Here is a 27,196-nt window from a genome sequence, read left to right on the forward strand (position 1 = left end):
CCTGGAGGGCAGTTCAGGTTATCATACAGAGTAAAGGAACCTAATTGTTTCTTGCAAGATGTAGAGGGCATGGGTGCAGAACTCTCAGAGCAGTTGAGGTAAGTGAAGCTGCTGACAGAGGAGCTTTCTTCACATAGAAGGCAAACACAGCAGGGAGTGACAAAAATTATGTGATAACTTCTTAAGTAAGATTCCTTACATGATCATTAATTTTTTTATTGTTGATTGCAGTGAAGCAACTCCTTGTGAAATATCCATGAAGTTACTTAGCTCTCTGGTGACTTGGTTTATCTACTTACAAGTTAAAATAAATGATACTCTGCCTGCAAACTTCTTTGAGACTCCCTTAGCTAGTATTTGACAAAATTTCACAGCATCATAGAACAGCCTGGGTTGGAAGGGATCTTAAAAATCATCTAGCTCCAACCCTCTGTAATGGGCAAGGATAATTGTCACTGGACCAGGTTGCTCAGACCTCCATCCAACCTGGCCTTGAAGACTTCCAGGAATGGGACATCACCAACCTCACTGGGCAACCTGTTCCTCTGCTTCCCCTCCCTCACAGTAAAGAACTCTTTCCTAATACCTAAGCTAAACCTTGATTACTAGATGAAGGTTACAACAGAGAAGTTAAAAATTAAGGTACATAATTTCTTACAAAATAGGATCATAGTTTCTAAGAAACTTGGGCTCTTTAGAGTAACAGCTAACAAATATAACCATTTGATGACTACTGGTGTGTTGTTATCTTACTGCAAAAGTTCCTTACCTTCTCAGTGATTTCTCACGGTCAGCTCCTCACAGCACTAACTCCTTCTTCACAACACAAACAACAAACTCCAATTCTCTTCACCATCAGCTAACCCACTCTTTTGTAGCACTCTTCTTATTGGACACAGCTGTGGCCTATTAAGGACAGGCCTGTTCCTAATCTTTGGTGATTAGTACAGCTGCAACTCTGCAGGTGTGAGACTACCTATGCACTATTTTTATTTTCTTACATTCTATCCCTCCACACTGGTGGGATTTTCTGTGTATGTACAGGCTGAATCAACAGTAGCATACACACACACACATAGTTCAAACCCAAGGGAATGTAACTGTAAGCAATCTAAAGCAAGCTGATGTTTGTAAAAGCCTGAGCTATCACAGCAGTGCAGACCGGCAGCAGGAACAGAACTGCAGCCACAGGTAAGATTTGGTGTGCTCAGCTGTAGCAGACATGTCATTGAAACCTCAGCTGTGACCTGGAGAGTCAACTGTTTCTTACATGTCTAGTGCCCAAACAATGCAGGACAAAAGACCTGTCTCTAAACCTACAATTTATTTCAGGTCAGCTCTGAACAGATGTTCTTATTCTTTGAATGGACTATTTTCTGCTGAGGAAATTACTTAAGATCATCTCATTTGAATGTGAAGTCCATATTCACACATTTCATTCAGTCAGCAGAACCAACACTCTTGCCTGCTAAGCTACACAGTCCACATTTAGTATCTGTTCTAATTGAGCAAATACTGAATTGCTCCAAGTCATCACAATCAGCTAATACTGTTTGTAAAGCCAGCACTGCTTTACACAGCACAGCCCCATTCAGATGTTTAAAGTTGCCAGAAAATAATGACTTTTGAAACTTTCCTTTGAAGCAGACTGAAGAGAGGGTGCACTGCAGGCCTCTGCATATTCATGTCCCTTCACAAAGAAGGGCTTGTCCAGATGCCAAGGAAAAGCATGGAGAGGCATCTCAAAGGGGAATTCATCCAAAGAACAAAAAGCTTCAACCTTTGCCCTTACTGGAGTGCCAAAAGGTTTGCCTGTTTTGTTGTGTTTTGTTTTTCAATCACTCCTTCAACAGATGGACAACAGTCACCCATCTCGTCAGAAAAAGTCAGAAAAGTTCACTCAACGGGACGGTCAGACTTCAGCAGCCTCTGATACAGACAAAAAGCCATTTCTCCAAAATAAGGCCCTGCTCTTGGGCAATTCATTCTTGTAATTCATATTCAAATGGTGCCATGGTCGAGCTCAAGCATGTACAGTTTTGGTGGCTCCAGCTGTCCACATACTGAGCATAAAGCTCATTAATAGCTCAGGGTCGGCTAGCAGAGTGGGCTTGTGCTGCCCTCTTACTGTTATGGCCCACAGCTTTCACTTCTGTTTTTCTGAAAACATTTTGATATTCAGAGTAATCTGAATGGCAAGAATGTATTCCTCTTATGGCATTGTATTTTTCTGGTACCACAAATACTGCCACTGCACAAATAGTTTTAAAGACACCATTAATATTATTTTCTAAGGATTTTCCAGCACTTTATTTTCCTTGTGGTGTTACTGAATCAAGGAACACCTTTTAGCCACAGGCAAGCAATGTCCTGAAACAGAAAGTTAAGGTAATAACTTAATTAACTTATTACCTTAATAACTTAAGGTAATAAGTTAATTCACAGAGGCATCTGAGGATGTGGGTGCTCTATCAGCAGAAGCCAACCTATAACTAAACTGCTGATTAAAAGGTGTTCCTTCCCACCCTCTCCCTGCAGTCAGAGCTGGCACATGAGCTAAACTCTTACACAAGGATGTTTTCAGTCACACCAGGAAGCCTCTTAGGTGTGCAGCTCTTTGAGGGAGGTCGTGGGAAGGTGTGAGCAGGGCAGAAGGTGAGCAGGAGCTCAGCTTTAGATTAGCTGAAATTGATCAGCAGCTCTGAGACACTGCTGTCTGCCCCTATTTTTTTTTTTTTTTTTAAACACATAAAACCAGTGTTTAAACACACTGGTATGGATGCCACTGCAGTAAGCACTCCAACATCCATATGCAGCTACATACAGGATAATAGTGATGACCAACTAAAAGATTTTGAAAGTCAGAGGTGTTCTGTTGATAGGAATCCAGATATTTGCTATGAGCTAACCATAGTGGGACAAACATTTGTTTGTTGACAAACCAAATGCAGCATGGCTAAGATAGCCTTGTCAGGACCACATTTATTTTTGAAATGCCATGAGCAGTTTTTGCTCACACAAACTTCATTGCTACATGAAGAACATTTTTATAATTTAAAATTTTGTCTTTGGAGAAGAAAATAAGAAGGAGGGAGTAGAAAGTATCTGATTGGCTTTTGAGGTGTGCTGTACAGCACAGCTGTGTGTTCAGCACAATATATCACACACAGCAAATCAAAGCCAGCTTAAAATCAACTTTTCTGCAGCTTTTTCCTCCAATACCTTTGTAGGGTTACCAATTAATAGAGACCAGATGCCAAATACTTGAGCATGGCCTTAAATCAAGAATGCAAAGAGCCTGATCTCCTTATTGTCCCGGGGGATCATGTGCAAATTGAATTTAAGTGTCTCTTTTGATTTGTTAACTTTTTGTATCTGCCCTCTAATCTCTTGTAAATAATAATACAAAGGAGAAGGAGGTTCAACCACACAAATACATTTCTTCCTAAAAATATTGCCAAATCTTCCAGGCACAGCAATGAGCAGGACTCCAATTAAGGACTTGCAGATACAACATAAAAATAGAGAAAATGCTGAGAAAAAAATTTTCAATTTAGATCTTTATTATACAGGCCCAAAGCTGTGGTCACCATGCAGTTACACTGTAATGGGAATGATTTTGCTGAAAGGCTCTCACTAAACAAATGTAAAGAGACCACAGACTACAGCATTCCAAATAACTGACACTTTAATTTTTGAAAGAGCAAAAATAAATAAAGGAATGGCAAGTATGTCCTTTTCACATATGTTGGGGCATATACATATTCCTTCTTTTCTATAGCTATTCAAGAGACAAAATTAGCAAATACTGTCCAAAACCACAGACCTTTTGTGTGATGGCTCAGCTAACTTTTAGCTGTTTCCCTCTCCTTGGATATTAGATCAAACACACATTTAGATACGTGCATATGCCAAAAGAAGAAATGCAATGTGGGGGGTTTTGTATTTCATTTCTACTTCCTGCCTTTTCCTTCTCCTTTTAGGAGAAGTAATGGGATGTAATTGGAGACATCCAGTCAAATAAAAGCCCTAGAAGTTTTTCTTTCTAGTTTTCCATTATAATCTCATAATTTAAGGATTAATCACAAATTTTAAAAAGTTGAGGTGTCTTACAAGGCATTCATCATCTCTGGAATACAGATAGCCACAGTGAAGAGCTGCACATAGACTGCACACATAGTGTTATCTAAAAGTGGTTATCTTTAAAAAAACAAAACTTTTTATAAAATCTGTAGATCAAAACAGAGCACGTCTTATTCTCCACAGGATTTTCTTGCCACCTGTTCTTCAATTATTTGCACTAGGAGATGCTACAAATGATATTAGTTACAATATACAGTCCACTGTCATCTTCTGGTCCAGCAGAAGAACCTGTCTCTTTGATGGATGCAAAACTGTTCATCTGAGCAGATCATCCTCAACAGCACAAATATGGTCTAGAAACTCATAGAGTTTATTGTTTTAATTTATAAAATTAAACCTGCCCCAGACAGGTACTACTGGTGTGTAATATTGCCATCCCTGGGTTCTGTCAAGAAGGGGGTACTGAGGTGCTCAGAGCCGTCTCCGAGCGCAGCGCTGGGATCCTTCTGGCACTCCAGACCCAAGGTCGATGGGATGTGATGCGTGCTAGAACTGGGAGCACTTCTCACTTAGCTCTGCAGAGCCCGGGACATGGTAAGCTGCCAGAACTTCCTTCATCTTGCCTGTTGACAAAAGGAACAATAACTAGTCATCACTGGTTGCTGGAGTTTAATTCCAATTTTTAAAAAGTCCTATAAACGAGACTTTTTGTTTTTTCAGCCATGCAATAGTAAATGCTTCACTAAGAAAATATTTGGGATAAAGTTTACAGTCTCTCTGTTAGCCACACAATGCTTATGAGGGAGAAAGGCCTTATTCTGTATGGTTCCTAAAACATTACCCAGGATCAACCATACCATTAACTAAAAAATAAATGTCCAGTAGCTTAGTACTTTAAAAATGTCAGTATAATACTATCCTTGTAAAAATTATTTTTGCATAGCAGATTTTCTAGATTAAAGTCCTATATTACACACTGTGTCTCTCTCACACACTGTACACAAGATACAGAGTAAAGGATTAACAAACAATGAGCAAGAATCCAACAGGTTAATAAGTGGCTTACATGAGTTTGTTGTAGAACTATCTCTAACAGATATTAGTCATGTCCATTATGTATTAGTAACACATGTAAAAGCTTCATAAATGACTCACTGAATTGGCTTCACAGAACCAAGGGTCAAAACAGCCCTCTACATTATCTATTCTGATTTTCTGACAATTAGATTTTTTTCAGATAGTCCTCAGTGAAGTCCAAGAAAATCAAACTTTTAGTATCACAGACTGAGATAGGAAAAACTAAGAATACACCTCCAATATATATTTGTTGCAGAAAATGTAAGAGAGGCAGAGGTACCTCTGGAAGGTGATTATCCCACTCCCTTGGTAACCTCAAGAAGGTGTCCATTTTTTCCATGGACTGTGAGTAGGCTGAAGGCCAAAATTTCTTATGAATATGAATGCATTACATCCTACCACAGACATTTGACTATGTTCACGTATTTATTTCACAAAGACCATTCACAAAGCCATCAGACCCTAGAAATTTTCAATCAGTACTGTCATGGGCAGAGGTATAATTGCTTCAATCTAAGGTAAGTACAAAAGCCATGTAATGAATTCTAGAACCAGTGCTAAGTTTTTAGTCATATACCCTGCAATTTTCTGGAGCTACAGAAAATACTTATTTTATGTATAATTATTCTTATAATTATCACATACATAGAAATCACTAAAGGAATTGAGGTAGCAGGTGATGTGAGAGATCTCTTTGTTCACCCCTGACCAATGTAATGCCTGCTGATGTTTGTCTAACCAATTTTAACCATCAGCATACTTTATCTTTACTTTGTCATTTTCCACAGCCTTGCTTCCAAAATGCTTGTTCTGCTCTATGAATTAAGTGTACATTGTAACCTTTCATCCAAACCATCAGTGAGAATACTGAATATTACTGGAACAAGGAAAAAACACTTGAAAAATTCTACTAAATGGAGTATCATTGAGAACTATTCCTTGTATATGGTTTCCAAATAATTTATGCACTCACATCATGATAATTTATTCTAGCCCAGTTTCCCTAGCACACAAGAACAGTAACAACTGAAATATTTTACCATACAGTCTTGTTTAAATAAAGCTGCTAATACAAGCAAGCATATTTCAAGAAGAATTATATAGACTTTGAAAATGGAAAAATAGAACCATTACAGAAAGAAAATTTCAAGTGATAACAGAGTCTTCCTAGCAATTGATTTCACATCTATATGGCTACTTTTATGAAGTATGTGCTTTATTGAAATATTGTTCAATTTAGACTTATGGAATTGTTTCACAGCCTTTTAAAATTGAATTTTGTTCAATGAAACATTCCACTGAGAAAATAACAAACACATACCACTACAGTCTAGAAACAAATCAGTTGCACAACTTCACAAAACTCTAGACCACAAAATTACTGTTTATCCTGCAAAATATATCTTGATCAGAAATATACTGAAAAAGACTGCTGAGACCAACAGGACCAGTCATATTGAGCTTTGCAAAGAATAGGTTACCATTTATATTAATCTTTATGAAGATACAAGATAATTCCACAAATATAGGAGGCACAGATCACTCTTCTTAACCTAATTTGGATTATTAGCAGACCTCTTCTACTTTTCACTCTATGATATATTCTGTTTGTGCCATCTGTGCTACTCAGAAATGTGAAATAACTTGCTCTCCAAGGTGGAAACAGAGTCCTCAGCTCCTTCTCGACTGGAGGAACTGGAGGCCAGCAGAAGCTGAAATACAACACAAAGCCCACCTTCAATTAACACAAAATTTGATTTGATGTTTAGGGATATATCCCACTGGATTTCCAGTGAAAGAAAAGTAAGACTGACTTCCTCTGAAAAATACATGGTGACAGAGAGACAGCAGCATAAAGAGTACACACAAATACTTCCAGTTTTCTCCAACGGAAAATAAAGAAAGAGGATAAAGGACAGGTGAGCCAACCTGACTGCTCATGATGTACAGCCTGCTGTCTGACTGCCAAGACAGAGAGGAAATCCCACAAAAAACACCTGCTTTTTACAGGAAGTCAGATGTCCTGAAAATGAGACAAAGCAGATGTCTGCTCCTTACTGAGAACAGCTCTAGGGGTTATAAATTACAGAGATTTAGGGGATTTTTATCAAGAATTTTAGATGTACAGATACCAGAATTACTTTTGTCTTTTTGTCAAAACTGCTAGGATCTCTGAGAGTCAAGACTTTGCTAACAGTGACAGGGAAAGAGAGACAAACTATTCAGTCAGAAGCATTACTGAAAGTCCAGGCAGCAGCTTGCTCAGGGCCAGAAGAGCTAATAGCTTGTTTACATGGAGAGATGTGTCACGGTGACTCCTGTCTTAAAAGATCATCATTGTTCTCTTTGCAATCCATGGCAAGCCTAAGTATCCAACCAGAGCTATCTGGAGCCAGTCAGTGACGGCAGGAGAATTGTGCCACGCTTGCCTAAGTGCCTAACACAGGTGGCAGGAGCAGCCATGAGAGGTGTGTGGGTGTGTGACTCGCACTGCAGAGCGCTCACTCTGTGCTGCAGAGACAGAGCAGTCAGCTCTGCAGTGTAGATGTACGGCAAGAGTAAAGTGAGATGAGTCCCACGCCTTCTTTTCAAAAGGAGAAACAGGAGTTTGTTTTTAAACAGTGCAACGTTCCTGTGTTGGCTGACAGGGGGAAAAGTAGTAACACTCAGGGTAATTAAGACTGCAGTTATCAAATAGAGATTAATAGAAAGTGCAAAATTTCCTCATTTTAGCAAGCAGCATAGAACTTACATAATTTAACTGACTTTAAATTCCAGTGAAAGTTTGTGGTTAAAGACTAGATTACTGATAATGACAAACCTCAATCTGTTTGTTCCTTGAGGTCAGATGTCTTAAGCTTTACACTATGCGAATACTGATCATTACAATACTTGAATTAAATTATGAAGCCCTTGTCCCTGATGTTAGAGAAGCCTCTATCAAGATAATAATAACGTTTGGAACGTCATATGATGTTTTGTATATATTGTGCTGTCATTTATGAAGAGGCAGGAGGAAACTTGAAAATTATCAGAGTGTTTTCTATGACTCGGCCTAAGGAGTATTAGGGGAAGAAATTGCAGTAATGTTCAATATTTGAATTGCTATGTTATTTCTGTATCTGTATACAAAAATATTCCTATAAATAATTTTTAAAACAAATTAAAGGGTAAATATTAAGTGTTAGAATACACCTTTGAGTCTTGATATCATCAAGTCATTGGGGATATAAAGTGAAGTTACAATGTGCTAAATTTAAACTATACTTAATTACAATGATTAACAAAGTGTCTAAAACTCTAGAGAATTTATTTAGAAGTGTATTTTTAAATTAACAAGAATTAGCTAGTTTAATAACCACATCAATCTGCTTTAAAAAGTAGTGTATACTTTAAACACAAGCAGTGTGTAATTTAAAGCAATGTAAAAACATTGGAAAAAAATCCTACCTAACATGATTCAAAAATCTGAAGGACTTTCAAAGCTTTTCTGCACTGTATATGGTGGTGTAAGTGATATCAGTTAGAAATGAACAGTCTAGTGGCACATTGCATTCTGTAGGTAAGACCTGATTAGGGTACCAAGTGACAATCCAGTTGCCAGTCCTCCAAAATCCAGGCTGGCATCAAGTATTCTTTTTTGGGAGTGGGTGAGTTCTGGGCTGAAGGAAGAATTTCACAGCCTTGAAGCAGTTTCCCTGGTGTGTGACTGAAGATGCTTGTACTGCACTGCACAAGACAACTGTAGCTCCCTCTGGCCTTTTTACTTTCCTCCCTTCCTTTCAGGCAATCTATACCTGGTGTTTTTCACTCCATATGTATCTTCTGTCAGCAAGAATTCTGTAATCTGAACTATATCATTCTTACAGCTGTGCAAACTTTGGCAATTCAGTCCCTGGCTTTGTCAAATCCAGTGTTATCAGCTCCAGAGAGTGAGCTCCACAATGTTATTTCTGTAAAGCTTCTCCTTCTGAAGAGAGTTATTCCTGCATGAATAGTTTTCATTTTTTAGTTCATTTTTTTCTATGCTCACAGATGAAAATGTGAAAAAATGTGATTTTTAGGTGCTGATAGGCTCAAAAGAATCTGAGAAAAGCAGATGAAAGGGATTTCTAGAGACTTTATTTTAAGATTACACTATTTTAAAGCCAGTCTGATAACCTTGGAAGGCACAATTTTTGAATATTTGGCATTTGCATGACAAGAAACATCCAAATGTACTGTCCTCCAGCTTTGCTGGCTGACGCAGTTATCCTTCTCTCCCTTGCCATGATGGAGAGAAAGATTTAAGTTTGTTTGGGGGTATGCCTACACACTTACATGACTGAAACTTGATCATGAGCCAACTCTTGACACACTTGCTAGAGCACTTCATCTACATTCAAGCCAAAGTGTTCACTGGTGTGGCTATGGAATGGCAGATGGTGCGAGCTGGAAACTGCAAACAACACTTCAAGGTGTTAATGAAGAACAGCCTTCATCTCTCCGCAGCTGAGCTTGACTGCAGGAATGCCTCTGGTTTGCTTCAAGGCAAAGACACATCCATAAACACAGCAGGGGCACTTCAAGCAAACCCTCTTGGTATGCACTGAAGCTGTGAAGCTGTGAGGACAAGCTCGGGGTGGGTTGGTGCCTGAGCTGGCAGCAAGAGCATCCCCACAACAGCCACAGGCACCGTGGGAGAGCTGGGAGCCGACAGTGTGACTGCAGCCACGCTGCATCAGTCCTGCAGGAGAAGCCTTAAAACAACCTGGACAGGAGCTGGGTCAGCCTCAGGTGCCTGTGACTGATTGAGGGAGCTGTTTGCTGTCCGTGTCCCAGAGAACAGAAGTTGTCCCAAAGTGCTGCTTTGCCCTGGTGTGAGCCCCTGGGAGGGGAGCGCTCGGCACCAGCGCCTCTCTCACCCAAGATGTCGCTGGATGGGCTGGACGTCGCTGCCTCCCGGCTGTGGGGCTGGTGTGCACCTCTGAATGGGCACACTGGGACAAAGCAAATAAAAAGCCATTGCACAATCACTGAGTATCAGCTGGAATTGCTAATAAATTGTATGCCAGCAGGACGTAGCAGCTCCCTGTACTCTTCTCAAAGCAGGAACTCCTGGCTGGGCTTCCAGCAGCACGGAGGAAGCAAGCTGAAGCCCCAATCAGTAACCCTACCCTGAAATGGAATGGAAGCTCTTACACCTCTCTAGTGTTTGTCAGGGCAGTAACACACTGATGGCTTGTGGCAATTCTGAGACAAATCAAACCACCAGGATTTTTCTTCTCTCTCACAACTGAAGTCTCTTAATTTTTTAACTTTAATTTTAACTGAATACCTATGAGCTTCTGGTTCCTGACAGCAAACTCTGGAGCTTCTGGTTCCTGACAGCAAACTCTGGAGCATGCAAAAATAGTCCATAGCCCTTTACTATGTGGAATAGGAGGGGTACAAAGTAGGGGTATTAGAAAGGTCTCAGCATGCAGGCCTCTCCCATTCCATTCCATTAACTGCATTAACTGGCCAAGATGTATCCTAATTTTTTTTTAACATCTTTTTACTTACTGTTCCTGAAGTTCATTGCTCTGATGACTAGAATAATTATTTCCTAATTTGAAGCCTGCATTTTTATGATCAACTTATTACTGTGAGGCTTGTTTTCACAATAAAGACATTTTCTCTTTTTTTGGGTGTGCTCTTCTTGGAGGTGGTTAGAGAGACTCTATTCAATCTCTTTCCCAAATTTCCTTTTATAGGGTTAAGTCAACATTTGTTAGCATCCTCTTGCTAACATCCTCTTGCTTTCCTGTTCTTTCCCTAGCTTGCTTCTCAGTGTCTTCCACTTTTTGATTTAATCTTGCTGGAACATGAATGATGAAACTTTATCCTACAAAGTTCTGTTTAGGAGACTGGTTGACAGAGTCCCTTGGAAGGCAGCTGTGAAGGGCAAAGGAATCCAGAAAGGCTGGACATTCTTAAAAAAAACCCAAAGCATCTTAAAGGCCCAGGAGCAGGCCATCCCCACATCTCAAAAGATAAGCTGTCAGGAAACAAGATGGGCTTGGCTGAACAGAGAGCTTCAGCTGGCATTCAGGAGAAAATGAAAAGTCTATAATCCTTAGAAGGGGCAGAGAAGTCCAGATCACTACAAGGATCTTGTGAGGTTATGCAGACAGAAAATTAGAAGAGCTCAAACCCAACCAGAACTTAATCTGGCTACAGCTACAGAACACAGCAAAAATGCTTCTTAAGGAAAATTCCATTTTTTTCTGGATGTGGGGTGAAATATAGCCACAAAGTAGGAGGAAAAGGCTGAGGTACTTAATGTCTTTACCTCAGTCTTTAATAGAAAGACCAGTGGTTCTCAGGGTACCCAGACTCCTGAGCTGCAAGACAGGGACAGAGAGTAGAATGAAGCATCTTAATCCAAGGGAAAATTGTTACACCCCTTAGACAGACACAAGTCTATGGGCTGGATGGGATCCCTTCAAGGATACTGAAAGTGCTGGCAGAAGTGCTCAGCAAGCCACTTCCCATCATTTATCACTAGTTCTGGTTTACCAGTGAGGTTCCAGATGGCTGGAAGTTGGCAAATGTGATGCCCAACCATGAGAAGGATTGAAAGGAGAATCCAGGGACCTAGAGGTTTCTCAGCCAGACCTTGGTCCTGGGGCAGGTCATGGACCAGGTCATCTTGAGTGCCTATACATGCCATATGGCATGTACAGGACAACCAGGGGATTAGACTCAGACACTGGCTTTGTGAAAGGCAGGTCTTGCTTGACCAGTTTTGTCCATGGCAAGATGGTCTGCTTAGTGGACGAGGAAAGGTCTGTCCTCGTTGTCTACCTGGACTTTGACATCATTTCCCATAACACTCTCCTGGAGAAATTGGCTGCTCCTGGCTCAGACAGGAGTTCCTGCACTGTTCACTGGGTCAAAAACTGGCGGGATGGCTGGGCCCAGAGTGGTGGTGAATGGAGTTCATCCAGCTCGTGGCCAGTCACAAGTGGGATTCCCCAGGACTAAGTGCTGGAGCCAGTTCTGTTAAATATCCTTATTGATGTTCTGGAGGAGGGCATCAAGCACATCCTTAGTTTGTACATGACGCCAGGCTTGGTGGGAATGTTGATCTGCTGGAAGGCAGGAAGGCTCTACAGAGGGAGGGATGCTCCCATAGGCTGGACCAGTGGGTTGAGCCAGAGGCACAAGCCAAGTGCCAGGTCTTCCACTTGTGTCATGAAAACCCTGGGCAGTGCTACAGGCTGAGGAAGAGTGGCCGGGAAGTGCCCTGGCAGAAAAGCACCTGGGGGTGCTGGAAAACAGCAGCTGAGCATGAGCCAGCTGTGCCCAGGTGGCCAAGAAGGCCGATGGCATCCTGGCCTGGATCAGCAATGGTGTGGCCAGCAGGAGCAGGGCAGGGATTGTCCCCCTGTACTCAGCACCGGTGAGGCTGTGCCTCAAATCCTGTGTCCAGTTTTGGGTCCCTCAATATGAGAAATACACTGAGGTGCTAGAGCATGTCCAGAGAAGGGCAGCAGAGCTGGTGAAGGGTCTGGAGCACAAGTCCTGTGAGGAGTGGCTAAGGGAGCTGGGAGTGTTTAGCCTGGAGAAAAGGAGGCCCAGAGGGGACCTCATCACTCTTTTCAACTCCTTGGAAGGAGATTGCAGCCAGGTCAGATGAGTCTCTGCTCCCATATAACAAGCGGCAGGACAAAAGGAAATGGCCTCAAGTTGTACCAGGGAAGGTTTAGATTAGATCTTAGGAAAATTTTCTTTATGAAAAGGGTTGTCAAGCACTGGAACAAGCTTCCCAGTGAAGTGGTTGAGTTGTCATCCCTGGAGGTATTTAAATGACGTGTAGAACTGGTCCTTAGGGACGTCGTTTAGTTGAGGACTTGGCAGAACTGGGTTAATGGCTGGACTTGATAAACTTAAAGGTCTTTTTCCAACCTGAGTGATTTTATGATTAAGACACTGATAACTTCACTTCCTCTGCTGGAGTTACCTTGCTTGATATGTCCTAAGATAGCATTTCCTTTTTTTTTTTTTACACAATGCACCAATGGCTCAGAAATATCTCATAACTAATAAACATACTTTTTCATTCTCACTTGTTTTGATGTCTCCAAAAAGTAATTATAGAAACTTTACTTCATTGGACACCCAACTTCATATTTGTACTATTAAATTTTATCCCAATCTTGCAGCATCCCCTTTGGATGAAAAGTACCCACCATCTGTTTTGTCAATCTGCAGAATGAATGCATTTCCTTTGTGCCCTCTGCTGTCTAACAATTGTATCTTCTGCCTGGTCTTAGCCATGTACTGGTGACCATTAGCCTCCTCCCCACATGCCCTTCACAGTTGTCACTTTGCAGTGGAAGTACTGTTTCCAGTTGCTGCAGTACAGGAATTATGTCCTTGGTGAATTAGAAATGCATGAATAGCCAGTAAATGTGAACCTTACAACATGGAGCTTCTCTTAAAGATCCTAAAAATTGCTTGAAAATATCAGTCTACATTTAAATGCAATTATTAATATTTAGCTTTAATTAATTACTTAAATAATCTTATTTTAGGTCCAAGTAATGATTTGCCATTACTTGAGGTTTCTCTGCGACCTCAGCTGCCATTGATCACAAAGTCAGTAATTCTAGTCGGGTTCTGCCTTGTTGGGCCTGGAACTAAAAATATTTTGGCAACTTAATTAAAATTTATAGATTATGTAAACAAATTGCCTCTTATTTCCATACTCTTATTATTCTATAAATGTCTCTGTGCTGATGGTAGATCAGTCCAGCATTAAATAAGCAGAAGATAATCTTCCTGTAGGTCATTTTGTTTCAGATCATTAACTCCATTTTCTAGCCAGCTGCCTCTCCACGAATTCTAAAAACATTGGCTCAACCTACATTGGTGTTACTGCTCATTCATTTCAGTTATTGCAATCAAATGCCACAACATATAAAAATACCTCAGATAATCATTATGGGACAGAGCTCCAGAGCACGGCCAAGGCTCTACACCTGTTGAAGATTACAGACTGCTGTGATGCCAGCAATGGTCTCCCAGTAACTTACTACTATTAAGTCCATGCTGGCAGGTTAACTGGATGAATTGGTTTTTTTGTTTTTTTTTTTTTTTTTTTAACTTTCTCTCATATTACATTTTAGACTTTTTGGTGTGCTTAAATCTGTCTCTTAAAAAAATTGCAACATGCCTCTTAGCAAAAACCAATGGGAACAGCTCTGTATAAACAATTACCACAATCAGCAAGAACTTATTATTTTATCTGATCCCATCTTTTGTTTCCGAACTCTCCATATCAAGAAACATCTCCATCACCATTATTCTCCATTAGCTCTGACAAAGACTGATCTGTTTTTAAAGACTTGTAGTTGCATTCTCTTGATACCTTTGCTTTTAAAATTATCTCTTTTGCAAATGTCTACTTCTAAAATCTTGTGAAGTTCAGTATTAGGCTCTTCAAAATGTTTAGCTTGTTCAAGTGTACAATTGTCAAAAGACACTATTTTTTCCAAGAAATGGGAAAAAATAATCAGCTTCAGTTGTGAAGAGACAGTATTTTTTTCTAAAAAAAGACAATCACTATTGCTAGAGTCTGCCCCTCAGCTCCACCACAGACCACCCAATCCACACAAAGTTATCCATCAGAATCAGTCAGCTGGGGAATGCAGCCTGTTCTGGATGCCAAGGATTTCCAGAGAGCAATACAGCCAAATTCATATAATTCTTGTTCACCAAAGGACTTAAACCAGAAATATTCTTCAAATTACTAAAATATCTTCTTACTGTAACTATCAACAGCATTTCTGAAGAGATCTGACATTATAGAAATCATGAAATACATTTGCAAGTTGTTTGAGACAGGGAAGATAGAGAAACTTCAGAGGATCTTTAGTTTCTGATCAGATTCAACTGCCAAGAATATTAAATTTAATATTAAAGATCCTTAATAATACCTTGAAGAAATACTCTGGTTCTTGTTTTGAACAAAAATTCATCACAAAGGAAAACTCTCTTACTGTAAGCAAAGCTTTCAGTAGCCATTGCAATAGAAGGCTTTTAAGATACACAAAAAAGAACAATCTATTTCAATATCAAGACAGCATTAAAAAAAACCAAATAAAATACTGTAAATAACTTCATATCTGTTAGGCTGGGCTCTTTGGCTCATATCACTAACAGAAAAATCTTGCTATCCTTATTTCATTAGTAATACTGCTAAAATGAAGAGGTATGTATTTTTTTCTCTAATTGCAGAACGTATTTCCTCAGTGATCCAAACGTGAAAAGGCATGTACTGCAGAGAACAAATGCATCTGACCAGAAGTAAATGTGTACAATAAAATGGAGATAATGGAGTGAGAAGGCTTAATCAATTCATAGAAAACTTCATGCCCACAGCTACTTTGATATTGAATTCTTACATATGTTGGTATAAGATCGTTAAAATGTAATATTCGCCTAAATTATGTACTTAGTATACTTCTTTTACAGTTACAGCCTAGGAAAATTGAGTCTGGTGCCTTTAAATACCATTTCTTTGGAGATTCCTAGGAATGTAGAGAACTTTCCAAATGTAAAGTTTTCGGGTTTTTTTTTTTTGCAAGTGCAGTGCTGCCAAATATTTTTTACCACTAAATAAATGCTATTTCAGCTGCATTTGAGCTGTAATAGTGGTAGCTAATGGCCTATTCACTTAATCATAGTTATTCACTCCCTGGAAATGTCTCCGAATATAATAAATGTTTTGTTTTCATTGTGGACTCTTAAATTACAGGCATTATATAACACCCATGATATATAGCCTATCTGTATGAATACAAACTGAACCAAAATCACTCCCCTAAAGTATTTCTAGTATTTGGAACTTCCAAAGAAAGAAATATGCTGTTGTTACCCACAGAGCTACTAAAATAGCACTGAAAGCAGGGTAAGAAATGGTTTTAAAGAACATTCTGGTTTAACTAAAATGTGGCTATTTGTCATCCATTTGCAGAGGTCTGAAATAACTATTACAGAATATTTTTTAAACAAAGAAAATAAGATACTCAAATAGCTGAACCACAGAGATCCTTCCCTAAAGGAAAAAAGGGCTGCAGATGCAGGATTTCAATCTGCCCTGTAAGAGACAGAATAACCATAAAGTCTTCACTCTGAGACCGATCCCCTCACTGTGTGATGTACCAATATAAGATGGATCTTGTTCACCTCTTTTTAAAAATATTTATATAGGTTGTAGAAGATCCTGCCAGTCTTAGCTCTGCTTTGTTCACTGCTCAGGAGAGATTATATGTATTATACTGCATGTTGACAGCCTGTCCCAAGGGTAGTGTGATATATATATACATATATATATATATATATATATATATATATATATATATATACACACGACATAACAGCTGGTTCTATCTCATCACTTTGTAGTTGCCATTATATTGATGAGGCACAGAATCCTCCACTGTAGTTTCTTCAGGAAGTTATGTTCCAGATGTATTTTAAAAAGTTGCAGAATATGTTTTAAAACAATATTCGGCTTCTGAGGTCAGGCTGTGTTTTTCAGCTACAACTGGTCTGTAGAAAGGATTAGATTGTAGGTCATAAAAGTGTGCCCCTGGTTACTTCAAGAAGTGAAGACAATCTTTGAAACAGTCTTCTATTGGCTTCTCAGATGAAAGCACTTCTCCATGGAAGCATACAAAAACTCAGAAGACTTTCAAAATTAGAATATGGAGAAAGTTTGGTATTTAACACCTCTTTTATTTCTCCTGAAGGAAAACACACTCAAGTATTTGCTGAAGAAGTAATTTGGCAGGGCATAAAAGACATGGGAGGGTGTTCTAGTTTTAACTCTAGTTTCGTAGAACATTTTTAGAACTTAGTAATGGAAAGGAAATCAAACCAAAGTGATTATAAAATGAGATTTCATCATTCCCAGGAAAGAAAGTGCAGACCAGTATTGAGAAGCACAGGGAATGCAGCCACAGCCAGCTTCAGAGACTAATCAAGGACACCCCTAGGCAAAGGCAATCCAGAGGGGGAAAGAGTTCAAAAGAGAGGACTAGTTTACAGAAGGGCAGCACTAAAGCACAGCAGCAAATTAACCCAGCGCACAGTAAATGAGCAGTGCGCTATACCAGGAGATCATTAATTACCTTAGAGCCCCAAAGGAGTAATTTAAGAGGTATCAGTAAGTACACATGCTGGGAGAACTGCAAAGAATTCACCATGCAAACATGCAGGGAAAAGAAAGATAGAAAAATGTAAGAAAAATTCTGCAATAGTGTTAGAAAAGGAAATGCAGCTTTTTTTTTTGAACAACCTTGCTAGTTCAAAATAAACTTTGCCAGTGAGAATACTGCTGCCATCCCCTGCAGCTCAGCAGAGATAAATTTAGCACCTGAACATTGCCTTTGGTGGCTGAAATGCCAGTGACCACAGGTCATCATATGCTGTGACAGTAACAGGCAGACAAAAGTCTGACTCCATCCTATTACATAACTTCTGCTTGTTATCAATCATTAAAAAAAGGTCTTTCATGAGGTTTCTCAAAACAAGCTTGTTGTAAATCTGATGCCTTTTATATTTGACAATCTCACACTTTGGTGGTAAAGTAGATTTGTAGCATCTGATACAATATATTAAACTGCGTGAGGTTGCAAGCAGTTTATAAGATTGGACTAGAACTCACCATAACTGCAGTAAATTGGATAAATGTTCTGAAATTAATGCATTAGATCCACAATGAGAAGGACAAATTAACACAGAAAGAGCTGAAGGGAGTTACAGTGATCTATAAGCAAACCCAAAGTCAGCATGCTGATGCTATCCACTTGCAGAAAAAGGGAGCCTGATATACAGGCAGAGTAATACTGTAAGCAAATCAAATAATTATTTTTCCCGTATTACCAGAGGCAAGGCCTTGACTGCATTACTATATCCAGCTCTGCCTACTGGGCTGTTGAAGCAAAGAGACAGCTGGAGGGAATCCAGGTAAAAGCCACAAAAAAATTGATAACAGATGAAGAAGAATGGAAGGTTGAAAGAAATAGATTGTTTAATCTAGAAAGAAGACATGATAACATATTTAAAATATGTAAAGGTTTGTTATGAGAAGAGGGTAATAACTAGTTGTTCTCCATGTTCATCATGCAGAAGACAAGACTTAGTATGCAGTTGTGGAGAAAAGCTTTCTAACACGAGGCCAGTGAGCCAGGCAGCAGGTTATCTACAGGCATTGCATGTACTGGTGTCACAAGAAGCACTGGCAGTGGTGAGACAAACCCATGTGGAGATGAGACGTGTGCTTGGTTCTCCCTGAAAGCAGGTGAACAGTCCAGGTGATCCCGTGTGAGAACCTGTCCTGAGCCTCATGCTCAGCCACAGAAACCAGGCACAGATCAGAGCTTTCCATCACAGAGATTGAATACTATGATGCAAATGACTGCCATTTGTCTCAAGATGCTTGCCAGGAAGGATGGAGCCTGCAGGACAAGGGATAAATCTCTCAAATCCATTTAGCTGGTTAATTCAATTGGCTGGAAGTAGCAGACAGCACCCACTCAGTCACTGCTGGATGCTCTTCTACTTGTTTAACGTGCTCATGCTCAGTCATACCTTTACCCCATCTTTGCTTTCCATAGCCCTTTCCAGGGGTTTACAGGAGTATTATCACAGGAGTGGTTTACCCAGACTATTCAGGTGTACACTGCTGTGAGGCCACTGGTGGAATGAGTTAATGAATGTGTTAGAATGAGCTGAACAAGCTCTAAAAGCAGTAGGCAGGGTTGGTCACCAAGGCTGTACCTAGACAAGGTAGATGGCATGCACAGGAAAAGGGGTGACACACCAAGAGCTTGCACCATAGACATTCCCACCATGGGGACAGCTGGCAGCCACCCATGCCAAATCTCTGCCAGGGAGGACAAGGCTACTGCATTGCAGGGCCAACCATCCCAGCCACCAACAGGACTGCTGTTCCCAGCTGGTTGAGAAAATAGGATCAGAAACCCCAGTATGACAGTGAGAGGGAAAGACAGATGGGAATATCTGGAGTGAGGTCCACCAGTTTTGCTGCTTTTAGAAGAGTTGAGGAGTAGAGATTAGGGAGAAAGATTGTGAAAGGTCCTATCCCTCACAGAACGGCAAGCCTGAGTGTGCAGACCCTTAAGTGACTTCACCTGTACACTACTGGATTCACAACGGGTCTCTTAGGTCTCTTACTTTTTTGTTTTTTTGTTTGTTTGTTTTGTTAAGAAGCATTGAATTTAATAACTACTCTCCATTACAATAATAAAATGGAGAGCAAGGAAAACAGAGGCAAAGGTCTGTTCTTATGCTCAATCACATGTAAAGACTGGATAGTGTACTGTGTATGTTAGAAATTCCTTCTTATGTGACAATACTGACCGTAACTATTGTCCTGGCAAAATCAAAATCATTGACAAATGGGATTAAACAGCTCCTGTCAATGACTCAGTTGTTCTTTCTACTTTCCTGCTAAGCCTTATGGCTTTCTGAAAAACTTCCTCAGGCAAAGGTCATGCTTCAACCATTTTTAATGATGATTCCCATGATTTTCCTGCTACGATGTCAAAATTGCTGGATATTACAATAGCTTTTAATTATAAATTTAGACAGCTAATGAGACTGTGCAATTCATAGACATCCAGATTTGAATTATTTATTGGTCTCTGTAAAGAAAAAAAAAGTAAAACAGATAGTACAACACCGACACAGAAATGTTTGCAATGCAACATCCTGATTACTCCCTTTTTATTTTCCAAATGTACTGAGGGAGCATTTATATTTCATTGCCCAATGCCCTTTGAAATTAATTTAAATTTAATAGATATTTGCAGCTCTAACTGCTTCAGGAGGAGGGGAGGGGGTGGGAAGGAGCATTTTCCTCCTTTGATTCCACAGTCACTCCAGAGTCTCTGCAGACCATATTTGCACGGGTAAGGATGACTTATAGAGTAAAGTAAATCTGAAGGTGACTTCTCTGTCAGATGGTGTAACTAAGTGGGATATAATCAATTTTCAGAAAATACTTGCTTTCCTTCATTTTATAAGATTGGCCTATTGGGCATCTGCTTTGGTCTCACTGTGGGATGGCAGCACCAGCTGAGTGCTATGTATAAATGTAGTAGATATTCCTTTTCTGCTATGCATCATGCCATCTTTAAGTTCCTGTGTGCTCAACAATTATTACAGACATTTATGGCAGCACAGACTGAAGAAACTATGCCAAGTAGGGACTGAGGATACAGAAAATCCTCCTAACAGTGAGCCTCCATGGAGAGAAGAGTTGTCTGTAACTTCTCAATTACATGAAAGCATCCTTGTCTTTGTTAAAGAGTTCAGTTAAAATCTCCCTGAAAGCATACAGGTTGCTAAAGGAAAAGGCATCACAAAACTTCCCATTACCAGCAGTAGCAGCAGGGCCCAAATCTGTTCCAAATCTGTTCTGTTATGAAACCTAACACACACAGGCAAGAATGTTCCTCGGCTAATAGGTACTCAAAACAAGTAAACCAAAGAATTGAAAAAAAAAAAAGGCAAGCACATTCTGTCATCATCTCTTTATCAAAAAAACTAAACTCTTTATCAAACTATCTAAAAAAACTAAACTATCAAAACTAAATGCTAAGACATAAAGCAATTTGTCTACTATCACATAAAGCCTACAGTAAGTCACATGAGATCTTTACTTTAGAGCAGTCAATCCAACTTTCATTAAACTATAATTAACATAATGGACCATATTCCTATGAATTAGTCATTTATATAACATAGGATTTAACAGAGATAAAAATTCCTGATTCCTTTGACTTTTCTGAAATTTTACCGTTGATGTGTTTGTATGAGAGCTCTAGATCCTCTCCAACAAGTAATAAAGCAAGGACACTTCTCATCTGGAACAAGAAATGCATAGCATGGAAACGAGAGCATGCTAGTCAAAATGCTCAGGTAATTAGATATGATAAGAAGGAGAAAAGGCTGCAATGAGAGATCAAGGTTTATGGAAGTTAATATGATCCCTTCCTCTGATCTCCACAAAACAAGCAGAAGAAAGAAGGAATTTACAGACAATCTGCAGGCATAATAGTTGTCACCATAAAATTCCATATTTTTTGACTTGGTTTATTTTACAAGCATCCTAGCATGAGAGCTTGAAGGATAAAGCAGCACATTTTTACAACTGACCACGATTCCAGAAGAATACAGCCTTTTTCAGTACTGTACTTAACTGTGCCAAGTCAAAATCTTTGGACACAAAGTTAAGTCCTGGCTTAAGAACCTTGAGAAATAAGGTGATGGTGTGGGAAAGAGCTGGGCAGTTCTAGAAAGAAGGGAAGCTTGAACATAAGAGATATTACACTGAGTGGAAAGAAACAGGATAATCCAACATGAAAGACTATGGAAGTGCATATTTATAAACACCCACAGAATGCTTATTCTCTGTTAATCTAATCCTAGGTAGGTTGATTTCAGCACAATTACCAAGAACCATAAAACATTTTGAGCCAAAATGTACTTTACTTTCCGGGTGCAATTCCATCAGGATTTACACCCACCTGCCTGGGAACAATATTTGTGTCTATGAGAACTTTTGCTTTTATGCAGTGCACTGTATCACACTCAGAATGAACAGATGCCTCAAAGGAAGGCAATGATGGACTTGGGTAATCTCTGAGACTAAAATTGTTATTTTACTTTCAGTACAGAAAGCCAGATTGCTGTGCCTTGTAATTGATTACTTTCCATAGTTATACAATTATATAACTAGAGAGACCAAATACAGTTAGAAGCATTTGTTTCCTGTGATGAAAAAAAAAAGATTTTTCACAAACAACCTGTCACTCTCACTTCTTGCAAAACAAAAAATAATCTATTATGGGAGAGAAGACCTCTTTTAATGTGATGACACATCAATTTTTGAATACAACTACAAGACAGCTTTATTTTGTATGGCAATTTCCATATAAAATGTATTTTTGTTTGAGCCTTATCTTTAAACAGTGCAAGTAATTTAATAATACAGCTTCAATGTTCATATGAAATAAAAGCAGATAAGGAGACAAATAAAGGATGCAAAGCTATTTACGTGTATATCCTGACTGTGCAACAGGGACTTAATAGTGCTGTAAATTTTAGTCGATTTAAAAGAGTCAAGCTCAATATCATACTGGACTAAAAAGCAGTCCGATATCTGGAAAAATGTAACTGAAACTTCAAGGATCTTGGTGACAAGATATTTATTTATATCTGGGTTTATGGACACTCATTTTTGTAGTTATTAAAATATGGTTTAATAATCAGTAAAACTTCACTAAAGTGTATCTCAGTTAAAATCTTGGCCCTGGCAAATACACTTGCTTCTTGAAAACCTAATTAAAAGCCAAAGAAGGTATCATATCTCACAGTGCTAATGAAAAATCTCGTCTGCTTCTATCAAGTGAAGTGCCACTGAAAGCAGATGGGAAGAAGGAGAATCTCAAATTATTTGTGAAAGATATCACACAGAATATTTCAGAGAATTAAACTCCTTTACGTGAAATTATTTTGAAATTCATGAAAGGTAATTAACACCATCAAGTGAGAGCTTGCTGGTGGAAGGACAGTTTCTGAGTAATATTTCTCTAACTTCTAATATAAACTTTGGGAAATCAGCCAAGTTTCAAGAAATGTCAGGTTTTTAAAAAATATTTGAATAACATTTCACATTCCAGGATTAAAAAAAATGGTCTCATTAGAAAGAACAGAATAATCTCACAAGCTCATCTACCTTGAACCACAATGTCATAAAATTAAAAAACTAGGAAACAAATAGAAACTGAACAAAAGGACAAACTAAAGGTGTGTTTTAACATATTAAAGTTTAAAACTTGTCACCGCTTTATCGATTGTGCTTACAGTCAAGTAAGCAAATGGTCAACTTTACATAAGTGTTATATTATTTTCTGTTTCTCCATTTTTGCCTTATTTGTTCCCTTTCCTTTAGGCACTAAAGCAATGATGCTCCCACATGTGCTTTAAATATAAGCATGTCTGGTTATTCTAAACAGACTAATCATATTTTGAGTGTTTTGATGGATTAGTATCTAGATTTTTTAATTTCATAATAATAATAAAAAAGAAAGGTAAATCAATGAGGGAAGCAATTCAATGAACTTTTCAAAGTGTTGATGAGAAATCAAAAGCACTTATAACAGTTAAAGCACTGCTGGGTGTGTAAATGAGTTCTGTCACAGTTTCACAGAGATTGTCACAGAGCTGTGAAGGGACCCACAAGGATCAGTGAGTCCAACTGTTACATGAACAGCCTGTACAAGGACCAAACCCATTGGATCATGATGTTGGTGCAATTAGCATCATACTCTGACCCACTATGCTCATCCCAGGAGCTGATCATGGTTCCAACAGACATATTCCAGTGGATTATTTTTATGCTTTCTCTTTTTGGCACTGCTGCCCTTCAACCTCTTCAAATGTGTTTTGATCCTGAAGGCTATTAAGGATGAAATAAAAGGTAGAAAAGAAGGCAGGAGAGCTTTAAATTACATACCACATACATACCACATTCAAGTATGTTTAATTATTGCTTTCAGATGATCACTATTGAGACCTTAGATGCACAAAGCAAATGTGCAATCAACAGCTACTAAAGTGGAATCCATCTCATCCACTTACACAGGAGACAAAAGGAAAAAACATGTTATCTGCTCTGTAATAGTAGCATAATATGAACTGTCAGGAACTGGTCATAAGCATTCTTAAATTGACCTGCCCACTGACAAGGAATAATATAATACTTTTGAATTTATCTGTACTAGAGGAGAATCTAATCTAACTGTAAACACTTAATTTTTACTAAATTCTACCACAAGGTTATTTTCCTATCTACCTCTATATAAGCTTGAGCAGCACACTTTTTTTTTTTTTTTTTTTAATTACTAAAACTAACTTTATATTCTCTTGAAATGAGTATGGATGGGTACTGATTGTGAGTCAGAGGTGACCACTTGGACTTGGCTCTCTGGTCAGTTTGAAGGGTGCCTACCTCACCCTCTCAGGCAGCTGCTGAGCAGGATGAGCATCTGCTCCTGACACCACAGTTGATGGTCCCATTGCCACAGGAAATCACCAACTGCTTCATTTGACATCCAGCAGGAATTTCAAAAAAAGTTGAGGTAGACATTTTGCCAGTCTAGGGACAGGTTCTCTCATAACTCCACGGTGGTCTCTGAGTTAATGTAAGCTACTGTCACTGGCTGTGTCAGCATTGAATATTTAAGATAAGTATTAAAATAACAAAATTTAAGGATATAGAGCATGTCTGGAGCAACAGTGAGGAACAGAGCAAAGCCCTGATAACCATAAGAACCTGAGTAATGCAGACCCTTTTCTGTGTCAATTCCTTTCATATTTGCACATGAAAGCATAAATATCCAGAATAAATTAGTTAAAATCAGTGAAATTAGAATAAATCAATGAAAATAAATAAAATTTCAGAATAAATTAGTGAAAATTAGGAACATTTGATAGAATACATACAAAGTTCTGCTCTCGAAATCTCATCCCACTTCTAAGCAGTGAAAGGTTTGCCATGTTGGAGGTTGAGAATTGGACAAAACAAGTAATTTTGTTGACTACTTCCAAATGATTTCTCCCAGGTGTCTCAGACTTTTATGAGTGTCTTAAAAGAAAGCTCATAAAGCTATAAAATAAAATGAGAAGCAGCAGTTTTTTCAAGGTTTGCTAAGTTGTCCAAGGAACTGTTTCTCAGCAGAATGACTCTGAGGTTTTGTTTCAAGCAATTCCTTTGGGAGACATCACCTTACCTCACTACAGGCATGCCCAGCTGGGGATGGCCCAAACAGTAGGGTGGGTGGCCCAAACCTAATGACACGAGCAGGTGAAAAAAATCTATTTCCTTGATACCTGAAGTATCTTTAACAAAGCTGACCTTTGGAAACAGGTACTGTACAGCATATCCTCCCCTAGAAGATCCCAAGGAAAGCCTGTACTTTGCTCAGACAGGACCGAGAGCTTTTTGTGCCTGCATTTACTTGGCCAGCAAAGAGGTGGACAGAAGACTTCCTCATTCTTTCCCACCTCATTCCTACAGCAACTTTCGCACAGATTCACAGAATATTTAGAGTTGGAAAGGACCCACAAGGATCACTGAGTCCAACTCTAAATTAAATGGCCAATAGAGGGACTGAATCCCCAACCATGGTGTTACCAGCACCATCATCCACTCAAATGCCTTCTCCCAGGACAGCACATGTGCCAAGCAAGGGTGGCAGCTGCTGACCAGCTACAGCCACAGCACAGGCACATGGAGCACAGGTGCTCCTCCTGCTGCTGTGGCTGACACAGGGGCCTGGAAACGTGGCAGGGAACCTGTCAGCATTTACAGTGGCAGCATAAAACATGAAAACTTAAAATTACCTTTAGGTGTTTAAGTGGAAATTATTTTCAAATTGTTCAAACCAGAAGAAAAAGGAGAGTAATTTGATTTATTTTATCTAGTTTTCCATTTGCAATTTTTGTTGGGTTTTTTTCTCCTTGTAGCTAGGTTTACTCTTACTAAAATGATCACCTAAATATTCTGATCTAGAATTAAATAGAACCATTCTATTTTTTATGAGAGAATATAGTATATCAACATAAATTTGTTTAGCAACGATATGGTTTTATATATATTCAGCTCTTGATTTCTTATAAACAGAATTATAAATGTTATGTATCTTATTTTGAAAGTGACAATTGTTAGTTATCTTCAATTCTCACCCTTTTGAGTCTATAGGCAGTCATAATTTGCAAACAATATTTGAAGACCTAATCATATTTCCTTTTGTTTTGCAGTCACTTACACAATGATGGTTGTATTTTGCTTTATATGTGCAACATGGTTTTCTTTGCTAGACTCACAAGTATTCCTTCATCTGCTATGTGAACAGTGTGACTCTACAGAAGCCCATCCATCTCCTTACTGCCCTGGCTCTGCTGTGGGGAGCAGCCTTTATGCTCCCGTTACAAATGTGCCTGTGTGTTTCTCCACCCAAGCCATCTCTCTTGCCGCCACCTCTCCAGTTACTATTCACTGAATATTCAAATGAAGCTACTCTTTCATCTCACCAGGAGCTGGATAGCCTGAGCTAGAAATCTGGAAGCTGGGAGACTTTTCCTTCTCTCTGCTGTGAGAAGAATGCACAAGTGGAGCTCTTGACAGATGAAGGGACCACAGGAGATTTACTGACATGCCTTCTGTAAGATGGTGGCCAGTTGATAAAGGAGTGACAGAATCCAAGACAGACAAGTGACAACATAAGGTTATGAATGACAAATACTGCCCTTGGCTCCACACACAGGGAAACCTGTCCAGAGTTTTGTGTTACCCCAATAAAAGTCATTCAAGCAGCAATCAAAAAGTTTAACTTCTATAGATCAAACCTGGGCATTGCTATGTGAAAACCACTCTTTGATCCTTCTTACACAACAGATTCTAACACGAGAAAAAGGACTTACAGATGTTTCTTTCTTTGCTGATATAAATAAAACTCAAAAAAAGCATCATTCCTACTGTTTGGGACAGATTAGGATTTCTGTTATGAGATGCAAAGAAAAAAATCTATTAGTTTGTTTTCTTTTTAAGCAGTGGTTTTTAAAAAGAGCTTATTGCATCTGTTTGAAAAACCTCATGTCCATGTAAAAACTGAAAGGGTATTTATACTGTGAAAGCCCCAAAATAAAACCAGATTCGCCTTTACTTCCTTCCTGTAATTCAGTAAAGAATACAATTTAATCCATACTCTGTACCTGCAGAGAATACTACAATCACATTGTTCTTGAACAGAGGGAAAAGATACTAACTGTAGTATGGGGAGGAAAGAAAAAGAAATGAAAACTTCAGAGAAAACCCATGAAAGATCTTAATAAAGAGAGGAATAAGAAATTAGTCTCTCACGAAGGTTATCACATGAAAATCTCTAGCTTTCTGGGATTTCCTTTCACA

General features: G+C 39.0%; 1 protein-coding gene across 4 annotated transcripts in view; it reads right to left on the minus strand.

Moving 5' to 3' along the window:
• SCAF8 (SR-related CTD associated factor 8) overlaps nucleotides 1–27,196 on the minus strand; it is a 153,281-nt gene that overhangs the window by 61,139 nt on the left and 64,946 nt on the right. For 2 of the 4 annotated variants that reach the window (XM_058020797.1, XM_058020794.1), the window contains exon 21: nucleotides 3,543–4,706. The exons of the other annotated variants lie outside the window; for them this stretch is intronic. The gene's annotated coding sequence lies outside the window, so the exon portion shown is untranslated. Of the gene's footprint in view, nucleotides 1–3,542; nucleotides 4,707–27,196 lie in introns of those variants that run through there. 4 annotated transcript variants of the gene reach the window in all.

Source organism: Melospiza georgiana, chromosome 3, assembly GCF_028018845.1.
Source record: "Melospiza georgiana isolate bMelGeo1 chromosome 3, bMelGeo1.pri, whole genome shotgun sequence".
Taxonomy (NCBI): Eukaryota; Metazoa; Chordata; class Aves; order Passeriformes; family Passerellidae; genus Melospiza; species Melospiza georgiana.